Raw genomic sequence first — 13,729 nt, 5'->3', positions numbered from 1 at the left:
CACAAGAGAGATGTACATCCAGTAGTACTGCTTTTAGAACTTTGAATTTTGGACCTTTTCCAGTGTATGACACATGATATCATATGTTCCTCAAGACATAGATGAGAGTAATGAACACAGCATCCTATGAAATTAACCAACTCAGTAGATTAAGCATATAAATTGCATTTTCAGTTTAAGATGAGTTTAATCAGAATGTCATCTTGACCGAAGCAAGGGAACATTTGTATTAGATTTTGCATGCAAATGTAAGAAGCTAGCTTGGTTCTGCATATTGTAACATAACAAATATCAAATAAATAAAAAAATCACCAATAGAACAAAGATACAAAGATAATCTGAATTTTCTATTACATTTTAAATTTTGCTTAAATATTAGTTAGACAGTGAGCATGATTTCTGGCATTTCTGACATCTCTTGGTGTCAACCTGGATGCTACATGACTTTGAAAATGTCAAATGTGCCTTTAAAATGTGCAAGAATAAAGTTTGTGACATACTGGTCACCCTTTATGTCTGAATCATGAATCTTTGTCTCTCTGTATCTTGAAATGAAATTGCTCAAGTTCATTGAAATGAACACATGAGAGAAAATAAATCCATCATAATCAAAAAGTGACTCAAAGGAAATAAACTTACAAACGGTGAAAAATGAAAGCAGCTGCCACTCCCATGAATTGTATCATAGCTATTATCACCTCTGGTGATGATGTTGTCATAAATAAGAGAACAAAGCATTCTTAGGGTGATGTGCTAAATTTCTCATAAGGATACTTTTATGTACTGTACATTCCCAATGTGGGGAAAATTGACTTCTCCCAAACACACCTCTAGAGGGCATGTTTGCTGACATAGTTCTAGATACTGTTGATTCATTGAACACTCTTGTCTTTCTAAAAGCTTCTTTAATATATATAAATGCCTTATCTTAAGAATACAAATATCTAGATTACAATGTATTAAGAATCTGTGAACTATCAGAGTATAGAAAATATGGCTAAAGGAAGAAATTTTATTCAGAAATGATAACATTTAATTTTGCTCTATGGGCTGTAAACTATTTTAAGTTATGTTCTCCTGCAATCATTAGAGCATTCCAATTGTTAACTTTTAGGCAGGAAAATGATACTGAATTTTATACTTAGAATTAGAATTCTTTGAAAAATACTGTTAATTGAAGCTCTCTTTTTCCTTTCTTTGAAAATTTATACACACCTACACTATATTATAATCATAATTATCTCTTGACTTCTTATCTTCAATCCCCCTGATGGTTCCCCAGTTTCCCTCCCAATTTTATGTTATCTTCCTTTGTTGTTATTGATACTTTACCAACTCTACTACCTGCTGTCTCTGTATTCGTACAGTTGTGTGGTCATCTACTGAGGCATAAGCCCCCTACCAGTGACCATAAACCCCCCCAAAATTGACTGTTCTGAGATCTAATCCATAGCTGACATCAACTACTACTAACTCATTAGTTTGGGGAAGGATCAGGTGAGATCCTACAACATCTATGTTGGGAATTTTACTGGATTGATCTTGTATTTACTGGATTGATTCTCTGTTATCTTGTGCAGGGAATAGAAGTTGTTGTGAATTCATGAGTGCAATAGCTATATAAAGTTACCTACATGTAGACATGTAACTATCTACATGTAGGTAAGAATATGCACTGTTCATCTTTCAGGCTCTGGATTATGACACTTCATATAGTTCTTCAACTTATATCTATTTACCTGAATATTTACTAGTATAATTTTTCCTTCTGTCTCTCAGAAATTGTATTGTTCATCTATAAGCATATTTTCATTATTTGTCCATCTATTGACCACCATCTAAACTGACTCCATTTCCAAGCTGCTGCCTTATGAAGCTTTCTGAAGGAAATTTCTAAAGTTAAGTAGCAAATAACTGTGACAGGATGGATAGATTCTACAAAATTCTTCTAACTATAGAAATTCAAGTTAAACAATTTAATGAATCTTAATTAAACCTAATTTCCAGGATTCACCAACAATTGTGTTAGATAATGGAATTCCAAAAATTAATAATAATTATTATTATTAAACAAAATATATCATGGTCTAGTGTAGTTATTTCTCACTATTATGATCAAAATTTCTGACTGAAATAATCTAAATATTGAATGATTTTCTTTGGTTCATATTTGCAGAGGGCTCACTCAGTCTTAATAGCAGAGAAAACCTAGGAGAAAGCTCAGCTTACATAAAAGTGGGCCAGGAAGCTCAGGGTAATAATTCAAGTGTAATGTAACCCCTACTGCTGTCCTTTAATCTGTCTTACCTTATTCAGAATGGCTCACCTCTTAACTTTTCAGAAGCCATCAAAATAGTGAGAATTGCTGGGACACAAATTTTCAATCATTCATCTGTGGGGAACACATATTTGAATCAGACCCATATTTTGTCTCTGAATCCCACAAGCCCACGACTATCTTATGATACAAATGTATTTAGTCTGGAAATCTCCAAGGTATTAGCAGTTTCAAAATTGCTCACAATCCAAAGTTGAAAACTGCCTTCTGAGGCTCAAGGCAAAATTTTAGTCATGACTCTTTATGGAAATTAAACAGAAATGTGCATGCTTACCATATGAAATGACATAGATTAAACATTCTCATTATGAGACTGTACATAGAAAAGATGTGTATACAATCAGAGCAAACTCTGTACCTAGAAAAGCAAATATTTCCTGTAGCTCCATGTCTAGTACTTGGAACACATTCAACTGAACTTCCAAGAAGCCTGAGTAGCCCTATTTTTGATTTTGCCACAAAAACAAATGCAGGAAACATGTTAAAAAACAAAAGCAAGAAGCTAGGAGGGAAAGAATATTCTACCTCAGAAAAAAACAGGCCTGGAAATTCAGGGTAGAAACAGCATTAAAAATGTAGTCGGGTACTACATTTTTCTAAAAATTCACCCTGGGGCACTGAAAACTCACATAGTGTGCTTTCCAGGATTATCTGTTTAAACCATCAGCTTTCTTGTAACTTAAAATATTAGTGGCACCCTCTAAGTACCAAAATATATTATTCAAAACAATGTAGACAATTTCAAAAGAAGCTAAGCTTGCTGTGGGAGTCTATTATTATCTTCTTAGTCTGGTATAAAAATCCAGTGACCTTATCACTTGGCAACAGAGCCAACATTGGAGGCTGTTCTGTGTCTCCTTCTTATATGGTGAACTTAAGCATTCAGGAAAATAAGATCAAACAGGAAAAAAAATGGGACGAGGGGGTTGGACTTTGTGACTGAATAATTGTGACACAGAAAATTCCAAGGATTCTATGACCCCCAAACTCTCAATGGTGTTAGAAAATATTGGAGGTATGTCTATTTTGGCTTATACTACCAAGATGGTGGTGAATTCACTTGGTCTTTGCCATCTTAATGATATCTCTAGGCAAGATGGCAACCAAGTTACATGGTTTCTTTGATAACATCACAAAGCTGCTTGTGACTTTGCTTGCAACAATCTCATCTCCATGGTAAAATGATCCCATCTCTGGTAGGGGCACAAGGTCCTGTAGGATACATGAGTTTCACATATCAAGTAGGGGCAGTTGCCCCCTTTTCTTTAAAATTAACACAAAGAGTCCTTACTTGGGTTAGCATGAACATATGAAGAGACAGTCCATGTGACCTATGCAGGAGACTCAAAATAACAAAGCAAAGAAAACAGAGGACAGAATCTCATAGTCTCATCCCAAACACAGAGTTTGCATGTCTTTCCAAAAAAATGTACTTGACTACTAAGCATATTTTGTTTGGAACTCCCTTTGCTCCCAGGTATAATACCTTACTAAGAAAGAAGAAGCCATGTGTGAGTAATGGGAGTGTGTGTCTGTTTCCCTGATGTTCATTGCTGCTGTTTCTCCAATTCTATGTTCAGAGACTAGGAAAATGAATCTTGTCACTATTTTATATCTATCACCTGTGCAAGGGTGTATGTCCTGGGCTTATTAGACAGATGTATGTTGTCTGGACTTGAAATCTCTATAAAACTAGCTTCTTAAAAACACTTAATTCCCAGCACTCGGGAGGCAGAGGCAGGCAGATTTCTGAGTTCGAGGCCAGCCTAGTCTACAAAAACATATTTAATTCAGATGTAAAACTTTAGCAGCTGTATGGATGTCGCTTTTATACAGATAGAAAAGCAAATGCTGGTGGACCACATAGCCTAAGACAGTGTCACACTCAAGCATCCTAAGATGTCTGTTTACTGTTTTTCCAAGTCTGAGTTAACATTGCCTGGATTCTCTGAGGGAACCACAATTGAGAGGGAATAGAGAGAATATTCCACCTGGAAACAATACAGAAAGTTAAATTAGAACTATCTACCTTTCTCTATGTGGATATTGGTCAACCACAAACATGGAAAAACCGTGCAAGAAAGAATTATTGAAAAAGGTTTTTTGTTTTTGTTTTTTGTTTGGTTTTTTGTTTTGTTTTGTTTTTTTGTTCACAGGGAAGCAGAGAATTTTAAAAAACAGCTTATAGATCCAAAGCAAGAGAAGGAAATGGAGCCTGTCTACTTTATAGTTAGAAATGTCTCTGGGCATGTCAGCAAATATATGACCAGAATTATGTTTTTTTTTTTTTTATAGTTCACTGATGATAAAGAAGAAATCAGGGTGCACTGATTACAAATCATCATTAATACAATAATTTTAAAATGGACTTAAAAGAGAGATCAGGGATAGTTTTATTAGAGTCAGAAAGAGAAAACACGTAGAACAGGCAAGGTGAAACTTTAACAGCTACCCGGATAGGAAATAGAAGAGAGAAGAGAAGGGTAAAAGTCCTGCAGTCTTTGCTGGCAAGAAGGTCAAACACATGACAGACAAGCAGCTGCACAACCAGAAAAGACACCTGTACAAAAAGAGTAAGGACAGTCCCCAAGTATTTCTCCATATTTTTAAAAAGTTTTAACATGTGGTATGTCTTCACTTCAGTGAATGTTAGCTCATAAGTTTATGAGATATACTTAATCCCTCTATTCAGGCTATTTATTGTGGGTAGGGTCTATGCCAAGTCTCTAGTATACAGATTATTGATTCTCTTCTTCCAACATCAGGGTGTCCAGGATTCAACTCAGTTTAGAGAGTTTGGTTACAAGAATCATTATCCATTGAGCTATTCATAAATATATTTGATTGTTATATTTTCATATTATACCTAATTGGTTTTTAAAATAATTTACAAATTTGTATTTTATATACACATTCTTTTTTATATAATTTTCTATGGGTACAGTAAATCTATCTACTATATAGCTATTTCCTCTTGACTTAAAAATTCCCTCCAAAAGTGCAGAGAATAAAACTAGGAAATTCATGAAAATTGGAAAGCTTAGGAAACTAATAAAACATAAGTTTCATCAGATAGCCACAGAAATTTAAACAAGCTGTAAAAAATGCGAGGGAGAAGAGACTCTTTAGAAACTTGTTTGCAAGATTTGGAAAGTGATATGGTTATTGTGACTTATCAATGATGATGGTTAATCTTCTCATCTTGACAGGCTCTAGAATTGCCCTAAGACGGGAGCTTTGGAATATCTCTGTGGGGCCATTTCCAGAGAGATTTAGCTGATATTGGAAGACTTCCTATAAATGTGGATGCCTCAATTCCATGGTCCGAGGTCTGAATAACAGAAGAAGTTGGAAAAAATACCTAGAGAAGTCACATTCATAGATTTTATGTTTTCATTTTTGATGGGTTTGACAGATACCTTATAGGTTAAAAAATTACGTTCTTCCTATTTATGATCAAAATTCTGATTCTCAAAGATTGGGGTATGCTTCAATTGTAATTGTAATTGTTCAATTATAATGGTTCCATACTTCTTGTTCCAGGAATCCTGGATTCCAAAAATTCTGATTCTCAAAGATTGGGGTATGCTTCAATTCAATTGTAATTGTTCAATTGTAATGGTTCCATACTTCTTGTTCCAGGAATCCTTCATTTCAAGAAATTGTCATGACTACCTTCTTATATCCAGCTTGCAACTGCATCTTTGTTTCAGGACGTGGTCTGGTTGTGCTTATGATCTGCTTCCATAACCCCACTTATTTGCCTACTGAAGCCCTAGTTGGAAACTCCCTACTCCTGAGCTATAAAAACCTTATCTTCCCCATGACCAGTGCTGATCTCTTGAATCCCACCTTAAGGGGAGACAACCTATGTACACAAATAAAGCTTGCTTTAACTAATTTGTCCATAATTTTTAGTCTTTAATCACATTATAACCATGTCAGTCATATCATCAGTCCTGTGACAAAGCACCAACCTATGACTGAAAACATGAAAAATACCCACCCATGTCAAGAAATGTGTAAATGAAAGTTAGGACAACAGTTTTACTTACAGCAACTGAAGATAGATCTAGTCTACAGAAGGAAGAATATTTGGATGAATAAAAAAGTGTGTGTGGTTGCTAATATAAGACAGTTTTATATTACTGCAAGAGAGAGCCAACTAGAGCCATATATCACAAATCAAAGCACAGGAACTTTGTTTACTAGTTTTAAAGAAAGTGTTAACAGATGTAAGTCTGAAGAAAGTATTTATCACTTTATTTAGGGCTACATAGAGAATAAATGAAAACTCAAAGATTACTTAATGGAATAATTGTCCTACAAGTAGCAATATTCGTATTCTCTAACAGCACCCTAATTGAAAGGGACATCCAAGCGAAAACTGCTTTTGCAGTATGGGCATATGTCTATTTCTTCACTAAGTTGTGGTTAAACAACTAGTAACCTTCTGAAAACTCATTTTGCTGTACTCACGTGCCATGGCTCTTCTTGCAAGTGCTATATTTCTCCATTTTAATAAAAAAAATTGATAAAACCATTTTTTGGGAACCAGAATACTTTGATGGAGTATAAATGAATCTCCTTTTCTGCACTGTGCTTAACGATACAAACCACCATATGATTATACTCAGTGATTGCTGTATTTCCTTCAACACGGCAGAATCGAGATAATAATGTTATTGCTCGATACGAGCCATTGGTGTATGTGCTTTGGCAGAAGTTCATAAAATTTACTAGTGGGCAATGACCACGCTGTGCACAGGCTTACTGCTCTCTTAGTGCTTCTCAATCTGTGTCGCACAGAAAAACTCTGTGGTGAGAAGGTTTCCCTAGAGTGAATTCTGAGTGATTAACAGATAAAATGCTGTTTAATATGCCTTATCCTCAATGATATTTTGGACAAGAAGTGGAATCTGATTCAGACCCTACAAGCCAGGAGATTCTCTAAGTGGGAAGCAAAGGATCTCTTGAATCATATGAACTGCACACCAAGTATACTGTGATTACAACTTGTAGAAATGCTCAAGTTAGTCAGTAGTTACAGTGGCTTCACTTTGAGGTCATTGTTTCTATTTATTTTGAACCTGGTTTTGTTATCTACCTAGAAAACATCTTGCAACACACCTGTCTGCATTTTTAATATACCCATTTTCTAATTACTGACTCTTTCATTTTTTGTTTGCATGAATGCATTTGTATGTTTTGAGTGGTACACACACAAACACACACTTGTATGGGCATCTTTATGAGTATACACGCAATGGTACTCATGATGAGGTCAGAAGACGACCTATCATCACATGCATTTAAAATCCTACTCAAGACTTTAGCATGTCAGCAAACACCTGTTCCTCTTGAGCCATGATGCTAATTCCTCAAGCACTTTAGCTAAATAAAATAATAAGATATAAAAATTGTGAAGATCATGAAATATTTCAAAAATTTAAAAAATCAGCTTTTCAACCTCAGCAGTATATAAACTTTTGTACAAAGCATGACTGGCACCACAATTTAGCTGAGTTTATTAGTTTGGTTTTAGAAATAAGGAGTGACATAAGTCCACTGCAGTACATCAGTGGGTCTCATTTTACTAGAAGTATTTTGAAGCATTTGAAAGCACAAATTCAACTATATGTCACAAATAAAAGCCTCGTCTGCATTGTGCTTTGATCTTTCAAATGCTATTCAAAATCTCTAAATGAAAAGAAAAGTAGAGTGGAGTCGTGTGGTGGATTATACCTTCTGAGATTCTTGGTCATATTCCAAGATAGGAGAGGAGGGTAATGAGAATTTCTGGAGTCTTAGATTCTTCAGTACATTTTATTCACTCTAGGTAACAGCTATCAACATACTACTGGTCAGCAAAGGGTCACCTAGACAATCCTGGCACTTTTGGGATGCACATAGGCTGGCATGCACACATGTAGACAGGTATAGAGGCCAAATGGATAGATACGCACACTTACAGATTCACAAAGGCAGGCTGGCAAAGGCAAGGACCATAGGCCTCGAACCTCATGGTAACATTCATACCGAACCCATGAGAAAATGACATTTGGCCAACAATATTTATATAACAGATTAGATTACATTCTACTTTTGGGTTTTCCGTGACATCTAATGGCAGCTATTTTGCGCTTTCCTAGTTTGACTACATTGGCCCCCACAAGAACCCAACCTCAACTCTCCCCATTACGTTGTATTCAGAGTCAACCAGGATTTTTTTCTTTTTCATTATTTTTTCTTATTTAGTGATTCATGCCTGATATCCCTATCAGCCTTGTTATTTAAGCAGAAATAAGCTCTAACAGCCTTCTGTTCCATCACACCTGTGGTCTCAGGACTTCAAGTCTAAGGCAGAGAAAATGTTGCAAAACTGAGAACAATCTGATCTAAATAGTAAATTCTAGGTCAGTTTGGTTAAAGAGGGAGAATGAGACCATATATCAATGAAACTAGTCAATTTCAGAAGCCAGAAAAGTCACATTCTTATTAATGAAATTTCACAGAATTCATTTTAGCCTGATTCAAGACTGTTTTTCAACATATCTTCTACTTGACCCAAATAAAAAGTTGATACACGTACAGACATTTTGGAGCTTCCCGTTACTTTGTACCACACCTGCACTTATCATTTACATATTATTATCGCTTCTCGACCTTTTGGCTAAGATCAAGTGTAGTAGCATTTACATATTATTATTTTTTTACACTTTTTGTGATATCTGTATTTGTTTTCCTTTCTTTCATTTTATTTATTGGATACTTTCTTTGTTTACATTTCAAATGTTTTTTTCCTTTCCAGGTCTCCCCTTCAGACACCCCCTATCCCATCCCCGGTCCCTCTGCATCTATGAGGGTACTCCCCCAAACACCCACTCCAGTTTTCCCACCATGGCATACCCCTACACTGGGGCATATAACACACTCAGGACCAAGGTCCTGTCCTATCATTGATGTCCAACAAGGCCATCCTCTACTACATATGCAACTGGAGCCATAGGTCCCTCCAGGTGTACTCTTTAGTTGGTGGTCCAGTCTCCTGGAGCTCTGGGGGGGTGTGTGTGTGGCTGGTTGACATTATTGCTCTCTCCATGGGGCTTGAAACCCCCTCAGCTCCTTCAGTCACATCTTCAACTCCTGCATTGGAGACTCCTTGCTCAGTCCAATAGTTGGCTGCTAGCATATGCCTCTGTATTTGTCAGGCTCTGGTAGAGACTCTCAGTAGACAGCCATATCAGGCTCCTGTCAGCAAGCACTTCCTGGCATCCACAATAACGTCCTGGATTGGTGACTGTATATGGAATGGCTAATATCATCCACTTATCAGTGAGTACTTACCATGTGTGAACTTTTGTGACTGAGTTACTTCACTCAGAATATTTTCAAGTTCCATCCATTTGCCTGCTAATTTCATGAAGTCATCATTTTTAATAGCTGAGTAGTATTCCATTGTGTAAATGGACCACATTTTCTGTATCCATTCTTCTGTTAAGGGATATCTGGTTGTTTACAACTCCTGGCTATTATAAATATGGCAGCTATAAACATAGTGGAGCATGTGTCCTTATTATAAGTTGGAACATCTTTATGCCCAGGAGTGGTTTAGTTGTGTCCTCGTGTAGTACTATGTCCTATTTTCTGAGAAACCACAAGACTGATTTCTAGAGTGGAGGTAACCTTGCAATCCCACCAGCAATGGAGGAGTGTTCCTTTATTCTCACCAGCATCTGCTGCCACCTGAGTTTTGATCTTAGCCATTCTGACCGGTATGAAGTGGAATCTAAGGGTTGTTTTGATTTCCATTTCCCTGAAGTCTAAGGATGTTGAACATTTCTTTAGGTGCTTCTTGGCCATTCGAGTTTCCTCACTTGAGAATTCTCTGTTTAACTCTATACCCCATTTTTTAATAGTGTAATTGGGTTCTATGGAGTGTAACTTCTTGAGTTCTTTGTATATATTGGATATTATCCCTCTATTGGATGTAGGGCTGGTAAATATCGTTTCCCAATCTGTTTATTGCTGTTTTGTCCTATTGACATTGTCCTTTGACTTACAGAAGCTTTGCAATTTTATGAGGTTCCATTTGTCAATTCTTGATCTTAGAATATAAACCATTGGTGTTATGTTCAGGAAAATTTCCCCAGTGCCCATGTGTTCAAGGCTTTTCCCTACTTTCTCTTCTTTTTGATTCAGTATATCAAGTTTTATGTGGATGTTCTTGATCCACTTGGACTTGAGGTTTTTACAGGGAGATAAGAATGGATCAATTTGGATTTTTCTAAATGTTGACTGCCAGTTGAACCAGCACCATTTGTTGAAAATGATGTCTTTTTTCCACTGGATGATTTTAGCTCCTTTGTCAAAGATCAAGTGACCATATGTGTGTGGGTTCATTTCTGGGTCTTCAATTCTATTCCATTGATCTACCTGTCTGTCACTGCACCACTACTATGCAGTTTTTATCACAATTGCTCTGTAGTACAACTTGAGATCAGAGATGGTGATTCCCCCAGAAGTTCTTTTATTGTTGAGAATAGTTTTTACACACCTGGCTTTTTTTTTATTCCAAATGAATTATGCAAATTGCCTTTCTAACTTAATGAAGAGAAGGAATTGAACAAAACATCTATTATCTAAAAATAGAAATATATACAATAAAGAAATCACAAAGGGAGACAATCTTGGAATTGAAAACCTAGGAAATAAATCAGAAGGCATAGATACAAGCATCACCAACAGAATAAAAGAGATAGAAGAGAGAATCTCAGGTGCAGAAGATATCATAGGAAACATTGACCCAACAATCAAAGAAAATACAAAATGCAAAAAGCTCCTAACCCAAAACATCCAGGATATTCAGGACACAAAGAGAAGCCCAAACAAGGATAATGGTATAGAAGGGTATAGAAGGCAGTGAAGATTCCCAACTTAAAAGACCAGTAAATATCTTCAGCAAAATTGTAGAAGAAAACTTCTCTAATCTAGAGAAAGAGATGCCCATAAACATACAAGAAGCCTATAGTACTCTAGATAAATTGGACCAGAAAAGAAACCCCTACTGTCACATAATAAGCAAAACACCGAATGCACAAAACAAAGAAAGAATATTAAAACCAACAAGGAGAAAATGTCAAGTAACATATAAAGGCAGACCTATCAGAATTATACCAGAATTCTCACAAGAGACTATGAAAGCTAGAAGATCCTGGGTAGATGTCATACAGACCCTAAGAGAACACAAATACCAGCCCAGCTCTATTTCCATTTTTTTCTACAATACAGTACTTTGTGAGGAGAAAATATGGGCAAAATCTCAATTCCCTTTAAGAGCAAAGCTACAAGTGAGGCAGGTCTCGATATGGGTCCAAATCCATAAATTCTTTGGCTTTCAGGTTTTTTTCTTAGCCACCAAAAAGAAGAGGTAAAAGATTCATTGAGCTTAATTTACATGCTCTTTTAAATGACAAGAAGTTGGGGTGATTAAAAGATATTACTTATACTTTAATGCAAATTACCTTGCAAGTGACATACAAGGTCTCATAAATACCATGGTGTTTTTAAGGTAAGTGAAAGGCTGTTCATCATGGGCGCTACCTCTGAGACAACAAGAAAAATCTTTACAAGAGGATAAATTGGACAGGTGGAACTATTAGATATGCCTCATAAGTAAGTGAAACATTATAGATGACTTTGGAAGAGAGAACCAGACCAGAGTTGTGAGTTCCAAAACGTTGCTAGAAATAGTTTCCAGCCAGCAGGAGGAAGCATTGTTTATTCCTCTATGGTATTATGCTTTGGGTTTATGTCCCCATACTTTTATATAAAAGGTAAATAATTTTACAAATTAGGAAATCAAATATTTTTATTAACATAGTGTGTTAGAAAGTCATTGTGAGACCTGGGTTTTAATTCAGTGGTGCAGCATTTGGCAGGCACACAGCCGAAATTATTCCTCAGCACAAAAAAGAAGATACTTGGGTTTTGTAAACCTTTTTTATATTTGTTATGACATCCCTTCCATTAGATATTACAAATTCCTATCAATTAAATTATAAAGGTACATTTGAAACACAATATTCATTTATTTTATTGTTTATTTATTCATTCATGTTCAGACAAGTTCTTACTATAGTCCTGGCTAACCTAGAAGGAGTTAAGTAGGCCACATTGGCACAAAACTCAAAGCTATTCTCTGGCCTGTGGAATACTGGGATTATGATGTTATGGAATCAAACCTAGCTTTACATCTACTTTTAAATAAATTTGTCTTTCATGTCAAATTGACTGGCATTATATTTTAACTATTCCATGAGAACAACCTCAAGTATCTATTAATGCAGGAATGTATTTTGTATATATTATAGTATATAATACAAAAAAATAAAGCCATATAAGACTTTCCAACGTGGGCGTGGTGGCACACACCTTTAACCCCAGCACTCAGGAGGCAGAGGCAGGCGGATTTCTGAGTTTGAGGCTAGCTTGGTCTACAGAGTGAGTTCCAGGAAGCCAGAGCTATACAGAGAAACCCTGTCTTAAAAAAACAAATAAAATAAAATAAAATATNAAATAGTAATAATAATGATAATAATAATACTTCCCAAATTAATAAAAGTGTTTGTTATTTCCTAGTTGAATCATTCCTGGGACATCATTCCCTAAAGACATCATTTCAGAACTATGAATATAGTCTAAAGCCACATCCAATATGAGGGTTCAAGGAAACAAGAGAGTGAATGAGAATCTGGTTACAGGGTTTCACAAGAAAAAAAATGAAGTTAAATTATTAATTAAATCTTTCATTATAAAGATAAAGCTCAATCAAAGGGAAGAAATAATCCAGCCTGGGGGTGGACGACATATGTCGTTAGCTCATCACAACTTCCCAGCAGTTTGATCTCTTCTCTTTTTTAAAAAAATTATTTTATTAGATATTTTCTACATTCACATATCAAATGCTATCCTGAATGACCCCTATACCCTCCTCACCACCCTGCTCCCCTGCCCACTCACTCCCACTTCTTGGCCCTAGCGTTCCCCTGTATGGGGCATATAAAGTTTGCAAGACCAAGGGGCCTCTCTTCCCAATGATAGTTGACAAGGCCATCTTCTGCTAGATATGCATCTAGAGACACGAGCTCTGGGGATACTGATTAGTTCCACCTATAGGGTTGCAGACCCACTCAGTTCCTTGGGTAATTTCTCTAGCTACTCCATTGGAGTTTCTGTATTCTATCCTATAGATGACTGTGGGCATCTGCTTCTATATTTGCCAGGCACTGGCATGGCCTCACAAGAGATAGTTACATCAGTGTCCTTTCAGCAAGTTCTTGCTGGCATATGCAATAGTGTCTGTGTTTGGTGGCTGATTATGGGATGGAC

At 36.2% G+C, this 13,729-nt stretch overlaps 1 pseudogene; it reads left to right on the top strand.

Annotated features, from left to right (window-relative positions):
• Positions 1-8,991: 8,991 nt before the first annotated feature.
• Positions 8,992-9,062, top strand: LOC115064352 (annotated as a pseudogene).
• Positions 9,063-13,729: the final 4,667 nt, after the last annotated feature.

This window comes from Mus pahari, chromosome 6 (genome assembly GCF_900095145.1).
Source record: "Mus pahari chromosome 6, PAHARI_EIJ_v1.1, whole genome shotgun sequence".
Classification (NCBI taxonomy): Eukaryota; Metazoa; Chordata; class Mammalia; order Rodentia; family Muridae; genus Mus; species Mus pahari.
The sequence above is the reverse complement of the archived record's forward strand: the minus strand, read 5'-3'. Positions and strand labels throughout refer to the sequence as shown.